This window comes from Budorcas taxicolor, chromosome 22, assembly GCF_023091745.1.
Source record: "Budorcas taxicolor isolate Tak-1 chromosome 22, Takin1.1, whole genome shotgun sequence".
In the NCBI taxonomy this organism is placed as follows: domain Eukaryota; kingdom Metazoa; phylum Chordata; class Mammalia; order Artiodactyla; family Bovidae; genus Budorcas; species Budorcas taxicolor.
This window is the reverse complement of record NC_068931.1, coordinates 41722335-41730452: the sequence shown is the minus strand read 5'-3', so window position 1 is coordinate 41730452 and position 8118 is coordinate 41722335.

Genomic DNA, 8118 nt, shown 5'->3' with positions numbered 1-8118 from the left:
AAAATAGATGCTTCGTATTTTAAAAAGGACATCTTAATTTAGCTCAGCAAATTGTACAACAGTGTTGGAAAGCAGGAGCGGGTGGGGATCCATGTGGGTCTGTACCACCTTTGACCCTGGCGGTTCCTTGGAGGTTGAGACGCTGCCTTGTGCAAGGGACAGAATTGATCTCAATTAAGAAACTTCAAGTTAAGCAGCACGGCACTCCCATAGCCAGATATGAAAGGCAAGAGATATTAATTCCATTCGGGAATCAATGCTAATATGTAACACCTCAAAGACGTTTCAGCTGCCTATAAAAAGACACCAAACGCAGCTTACTATCTTTGTAATAAGCATTTGCTCTGGCTTCAAACGCATTCTTTTCTGATACACTACATTTTTTTTTTCTGTTGTTTTTTTAAAATATAAATTTATTTATTTTAATTGGAGGCTAATTACTTTACAAAATTGTATTGGTTTTGCCATACATCAACATGATGTACATGGGTGCACACGTTTCCCATCCTGAACCCCCCTCCCACCTCCTTCCCCATACCATCCCTCTGGGTCACCCCAATGCACCAGCCCCAAGCATCCTGTATCATGCACTGAACCTGGACTAGCAATTAGTTTCATATGTGATATGAAACGAATGAAATGTATATTATATATATATGAAACATGTATATTATACATGTTTCAATGCCATTCTCCCAAATCATCCCACCCTCTCCCTCTCCCACGGAGTCCAAAAGACTGTTCTATACATCTGTGTCTCTTTTGTTGTCTCGCATACAGGGTTATCATTACCATCTTTCTAAATTCCATATATATGCGTTAGTATACTGTATTGGTGTTTTTCTTTCTGGCTTACTTCACTCTGTGTAATAGGCTCCAGTTTCATCCACCTCATTAGAACTGATTCAAATGTATTCTTTTTAATGGCTCCATTGTGTATATGTACCACAGCTTTCTTATCCATTCATCTGCTGATGGACATCTAGGTTGCTTCCATGTCCTGGCTATTCTAAACAGTGCTGCGATGAACTTAGGGTACACGTGTCTCTTTCAATTCTGGTTTCCTTGGTGTGTATGCCCAGCAGTGGGATTGCTGGGTCATAAGGCACTTCTATTTCCAGATTTTTAAGGAATCTCCACACTGTTCTCCACAGTGGCTGTACTAGTTTGCATTCCCATCAACAGTGTAAGAGGGTTCCCTTTTCTCCACACCCTCTATAGCATTTATTGCTTGTAGACTTTTGGATAGCAGCCATTCTGACTGGTGTGAAATGGTACCTCATTGTGGTTTTGAATTGCATTTCTCTGATAATGAGTGATGTTGAGCATCTTTTCATGTGATACACTACATTTTAAACACAATATTGCAATTCTACTTAGATTTACACAGCTAGATTATATTCATTTCATTAAAACAGCAAAAACTTTTTTTATAATTAACCAGGTTAAATGGACATGAGTTTGAGCAAACTCCAGAAGATAGTGAAGGACAGGGGAGCCTGGCATACTGCAATCCATGGGGTCGCAAAGAGTCGGGAAACAGCTGAGCAACTGAACAACAATAAAGATTAAATTAGCCCAGTCAAGAAGAAGAAAAGAGGCATCTTCCTCTTTCCTTTCTCTATTAGAGTTGTAACTGATACAAGGCATTAAATACAAATTTCCAAAAACCGCTGTCCTGGAATGACAGACACACTGACAGACTTCAGGAGGTGATGTCTGTCTCTGTGTAGGTGATCTCCATGGTTATTCAGCTACTTTTATTTCACAGGACCTATTTAGTAAACTTAGAGATCATGCTTATACCTAGAAGTTGGTTAATTCAGAAGAAAAAACCCAGTCTTTCAATTACCTTATAGACAGACCACATTTTTATTACATTAACCCATTGTTTAAAAATAGGATGGTACAGTCTGTGTTCTGGTCCTAAAATAGCACAGCCGGTAACATGAGACAGGAAAAGGTGTTTGTTTGCATCACTGTTTTTATCCATTTAATGGATAATTCTTCTTTTCCTCAGTCTTTCTTCACTGGAGGTTGGCACTGAGTTTGCCAGACCTGATTCCCCATGCCAAGTCCTCCCCCCTCCCCACACAGACTCCTGGGGAGCAGAGTCTAGGCTTAGCTCTGGCCCCATGAGGACACCATCCAAGCAGAATGCACCAGCCAGTTGCTGTAGTAAGCTTCCAGGAGGATCCAGGACTTGTGGCAGACTTTAATCATTTGCCAAACATTAACATTAAGAAAAAAAGTGGGGACTTCCCTGGTGGTGCAGTGGCTAAGACTCCGCACTCCCAAGGCAGGGGCCTGGGTTTGATCCCTCATCAGGGATCCCACATGCTGCAACTAAAGATCCCAAATGCCACAGTGAAGATTAAAGATTCTGCATGCAGTAACTAAGATCTGGTGCAGCCAAATTAATTAATTAATATTTTAAAAAAGAACGTGCCACTTCACGGGAGGGCAGGTTTGAGGATGGTAAGATGCATGGCAGCAGAAGCCCATATGAGGACGAGCACGGCTTACATCTGTGATGCGAAGGAAATATTGCAAAGGAAATATCATGTACCTGCTTGATGAGAAATTCACTTCTATCTGGGCCCTATAATAGGAGTAGATGAGTGACTGCAGCCATGAAATTGAAAGACGCTTACTCCTTGGAAGGAAAGTTATGACCAACCTAGATAGCATATTCAACAGCAGAGACATTACTTTGCCAACAAAGGTCTGTCTAGTGAAGGCTATGGTTTTTCCAGTAGTCATGTATGGATGTGAGAGTTGGACTGTGAAGAAAGCTGAGCATTGAAGAATTGATGCTTTTGAACTGTGGTGTTGGAGAAGACTCTTGAGAGTCTCTTGGACTGCAAGGAGATCCAACCAGTCCATTCTAAAGGAGATCAGTCCTGGGTGTTCATTGGAAGGAATGATGCTAAGGCTGAAACTCCAGTACTTTGGCCACCTCATGAAGAGCTGACTCATTGGAAAAGACTCTGATGCTGGGAGGGATTGGGGACAGGAGGAGAAGCGGATGACGGAGGATGAGATGGCTGGATGGCATCACTGACTTGATGGACGTGAGTTTGAGTGAACTCCAGGAGTTGGTGATGGACAGGGAGGCCTGGGGTGCTGCAATTTATGGAGTAGCAAAGAGTCGGACACGACTGAGCGACTGAACTGAACTGAACTGTTGCTATATACAATAGTGAAAGTGAAGTCGCTCAGTCGTGTCCGACTCTGCAACCCGTGGACTGTAGCCCACCAAGCTCCTCCGTCCATGGGATTCTCCAGGCAAGAATACTGGAGTGGGTTGCCATTTCCTTCCCTAAAGTAAAAGGGGCTTAAAAAGTTAGAAGTTTATTTTTGTGGTGGAGTTAAATAACCTACACTGGCTAGAGTTAAATAACCTTCCTTCTACATGACTGAACGACTTTCACTTAGCACTTAATTGGTAGGCAATTTAATTTTGGCAACTCATGAAATTTCCCCAAGAAAAGTTTGCTGTCCTCTCCCCGTCTGAAGACGCAAAGGGAGGCAGTTAGCAGAGCCCAGAGCAGGCAGCTCTGAGCTACCAGGGCTGCCTAGTGGGAGCTTTGCGTCGAGGGACCCAGCCAAGCAGAGCAATTTGGTGGAAATACACACACCTGTCCTTCTTCCCCTTGGCCCTCTGACCTGTGGTGACCTCCCTTTTGTGGCTGAACCTAACACAAAGCCAAACAGGGAGCGGTTGATGTCGGCTTCCAGGTCAGCGCCTGGGACACAGAACAGTGTGGAGAAGATGTGGAGTGGGCTGGGGACAGTGGAAGAGGTACATTGCCTGCAGAGATGATCAGGTGATATGCTTGAAGCCGAGAAAGGAAGGAGCAGACTTATGATTAAAAACTCAGGTCTTAACACTCATTTAAATGCTCTTTCTGCTTCGCCATAGGGAGGAGTGAATAAGAGCTAATCAGAGTGTGAATGTGGCAGCGGAGATTTCTTGCTTCAGTTCACTATGAAGATGAAAATTACAGCGCATTGCTCAGGCCACAGTTTTAGGAAGATCTTGACATGGTCATTTAAGCGTCAGGATGTAAGCCTCTAAATGCAAAGTGGCTTTAGGCAAGTGATAAAAGGAACACACACACACGTAGCGCAATGAGCAGCTGGCTCTTCATCTTTCACGGTTTCCTGGTTTCCACTGAAAAAAGTTAAAGTTCTAGAAGTAGTAGAAGGGAATTTAAGTGTACGTGTGTGTGTATGTTTTTAAATTATTTCTGATTTACTATAAAAGAACAGAGATTGCCGGTTTTCCATCACAACCAACTTTTTAGCAGTCGAAGTACTGGATAACAACTTTCGTATTGTAATTTGGAAGTTATGTGCTTTTTACAAAATTGTCCTAAGATTTTATTTTGGAAATTATAATACCCTAAGTGACAACAGTCAGTCGATTCTGAACCCTTCAGTGACATTTCACTGTATTTTCTATTTCTTTAAAAATTGGAGTATAGTTGCTTTACAGTGTTTATGTATATTGCTTTTATGGACAGTGGAAACAATAATTCTTTCTTAGCTGGGCTTGCATAGAGAGCACACACTGACCCAGACCTCTGAGTCTCCCCACTCTGAGCATCCAAGGGTGTATTGAAATCAAGGTCAGCTGCTATAGTTTCTGCCTGAACGCGACTAGAGAGGGACTTACCCGAAAGCAGAGTGTTGAGAATGTGACTAAAGTGATTGATTTCTCAAAACTGAAGTTGAAGCCCATTCTTTTTAAAGGGATCCCTATATATTTATATATATATATATTTTAATATACATATATAGATAGGAATATCTATATCTATCTATATATATAGGGACACTCTCAGAGCTCCAGCTTCAGCTTCAGCATCAGTCCTTCCAATGAATATTAAGGGTTGGTTTCCTTTAGGATTGACTGGTTCGATCTCCTCGCTATCCAAGGAACTTTCAGGAGTCTTCCCCAGCACCACAGTTCGAAAGCATCAATGCTTTAGCACTTAGCCTTCTTTATAGTCCACCTCTCACATCTGCACACGACTACTGGAAAAACCATAGCTTTGACTATACAGACCTTTGTCGGCAAGGTGACGTTTTTGCTTTTACTATGCTGTCTAGGTTTGTCATAGCTTTCCTTCCAGACCACCCACATACTCAGTCCATCACAACAGGACCCATGCAGCTCTCACAGGGGGAACTCCTAGCACCCACCAGTACTAAGCAGGTTGGGCCGAGTGCAGGGTCCCACTGTGGGGGCCTTGGCTTCTCTGCCTTTCAGCACCTTCCCAGCTACAGCCTGGGGAGGGGGCTGCATTGGAGGTCAGGTCTAGCGCACTGCTCGAGGGAAACAGCGAGGCAGGCTTGTGGATTCAAGGTTTACGTGTGCCCTTCGACCCTCTCTCACATCGTGCCAATAATTCAACCCAAGCTTTAAAAGGCTGGTTAAATGCAATAGTTCTATCTCTGCATGGCATTAATCTTCATCATGTTTTAAATAGTAAATATTATTTATTTTTTGTAGTACAAATTATCGCAGCCCCTAGGATGGAAACATCTGAAGCTGGAGAACAGAGAAAAGGAGAAATTGTTCAGTAAGATCAGGGGGGCTTCATGGGTGGCACAGGGGCAAAGAATCCACCTGCCAATGCAGGAGACTGGGCTCGATCAGGAAGGATTAGGAAGGATCCCACATGACTCGAAGCTACTAAGCCCGTGCGCCACTGTCGAGCCGGTGCTCCACAACAGGAGAGTAGCGCCTGCTCCCTGCAACTAGAGTAAAGCCCTCACAGCAACAAAGACCCAGCACAGCCAAGGAAAAAGAACAGAAAGATTAGACTAGGAGGAAGAGGTGAAATCTGATTTTAGATGCAGACACGAGCCCTCAAAGAGATGCTTGTGGAGTCCGTGGTGCACAGGAAGAGCTGTGCAGGGGGTGGGGGGTGGGGGGCTGGGCACCTCCTGACCCTCGTGGCTCCTTCACCTGGGCTGTCACGGACCAATCACTTCTACACTCATCACTGCAGGCATCACCACAACGCAGAATATGGAGCAGAATGAGGGCAGGAAATGGACGTGAGCTATTGAGACTTGGAGCAGTGAGGATTAGGGGGTACCTGGTATCATAATTAGTCCCAGCACAGCCAGTAAATAAGATGCAGCACAAAAGTCTTGTCCTACAATGAAGCTGAAATCGTTTTTTTTAAAAATAGACATTGCCTCCTGGAAGAGCTCTCCCAGCAAACTAACTTTTAATCCTGCTATAAATTCATGCCTAATATAATATTTCTTTTCTACATGGGGGAATAAAATGATTCGGTCTGTGAGTAAATAGAAAAGTGAATTGGAGTTTGGCATTCACGTGAAATACAAATAAAGTCATAAAATTAATGTGCAGTGAGAGATTGGCCTTTATGACAGCATAGAAGAAAATGCACCAATAATAAATTTGCTCAAAGGATAAACTATTTTTTTCTGCTTAAAGCCCATCTGGCTGTCACCTTGAAATGAATATTTATTAAGGGAATAAAATAAAAGCATTTTAAATCCACTGAAGCAATGTGTTTAAATATATATGATGACAACAATAATAGATGATGAGATGGACTGGATTTTTAAAATAACAGAATAAATCACATGCTCCAGGAAAACTGTGTTAGGGATATGTCTTTGGCATCAACGGCACAGGTCTTCAATCAAAATGGGAAGCCAGTGAAGGAAGAGAGGACCAGTTTTGGGGAATGGGGTCTGTGCTGGTACTTCAGAAGGACCTCAGTCCATCAATTAGCCGGATGCCTGGGCTGGTACCCCAGCCGGATAATGTCTTAGAAGTTCTCCACATGACGCCCTGCACACCTGCTCTGGGCAACATCCCCTCCCACACGGCCCCTGGCTCTCCTCCAAGCCACTCTGCTCTAAGACACTCGCCTCGCTCATCTGGCACAGTGCCATCACTGAGGAGCAGGGAGGAGAACACAGGACCACTGACATGTCCTGCACTGACACAGACAAGGCCTTGTGCTTCCTTCCCACCAGCAGCTTCCACCTCCCGATGACATCGATGGGTTTGACCTGGTCTTACCTGGCACTGGCCTGGTGTCTGTGGTGGGGGTGCCTGGTGGGGATTTCATCCTCAGCACCTCAAGCCACACAAGTCTCTCTCTTCATCTGACTCTCCTCAAAGCCAGGCATGGATGACATTTTCAGTCCCTGGGAACCTGGACTGATCTTGCAATTAGCCCCCTGCAGTGCCTTGTTACTCAACACTGACCTGCCTGGTCCTTCAGTTTCATCTTCTGTTGTTACCTTCATCTTCAGTAATCAGATTATGGTCCCTGTAGTGGACACCTGTTTGCTGCCAGAACCCTCCCTGCCCTCTCCCCCGCCCCCTGCCCCCGCCCCGCTCCTGATAAGTATTAAGTTTTCATTTGTTTTGTTTGGGTATTTAAAACCAGCCCTTGCATGGGGATGACCCACAGAGATGTTATGGGGAGGGAGGTGGGAAGGGGGTTCATGTTTGGGAACGCATGTAATAATTAAAGATTTTAAAATTAAAAAAATAAAAAACTAATAAAAAGAAAAAACAACAACAACAACAACAAAAAACCAGCCCTTCCTCTGTTCTCAGCCATGGGGTTTGAGTGGGCCTGACTCCATCTTCCAGTCTAGGGGTCAATTTGAATATTCCTGCCCCCCATTAGATCCCAGTGCCAGGGACGTGGCTTGAGGAGGGGCCGTGAAGTCCCCCTGTCATGCTGACTCCCCCAGGGGTGGCCCACGGCCTCGGCTTGCCTGATCATAGAGAACTCGGGCTCACTTTGGGGAACCTACGTGTTTTGTTCTTGGGCTTAGGGGTGCATGGATAGGAGGCTTAGAGCTGCTGCAGCCATAAGGTGGAGTGCCTGGAGCTCCACTGGAGGTTCAATGAAACCCTGAGAAAGTCCCTAAGTGGATGTGGAGCTCAGAGATGGCTCCTGCTGACAGTAAGTCCTAGATCAAGCTATACCTGAAAGCATCCTCAGACTTTGCAGTTATATGAATGGAAGACTGCCTTCTTTGGCCTAAGCCAGTTAGACCAGAGCAGTTGTCCATCTCTTGCAACCTAAAGAATCCTGACATTTC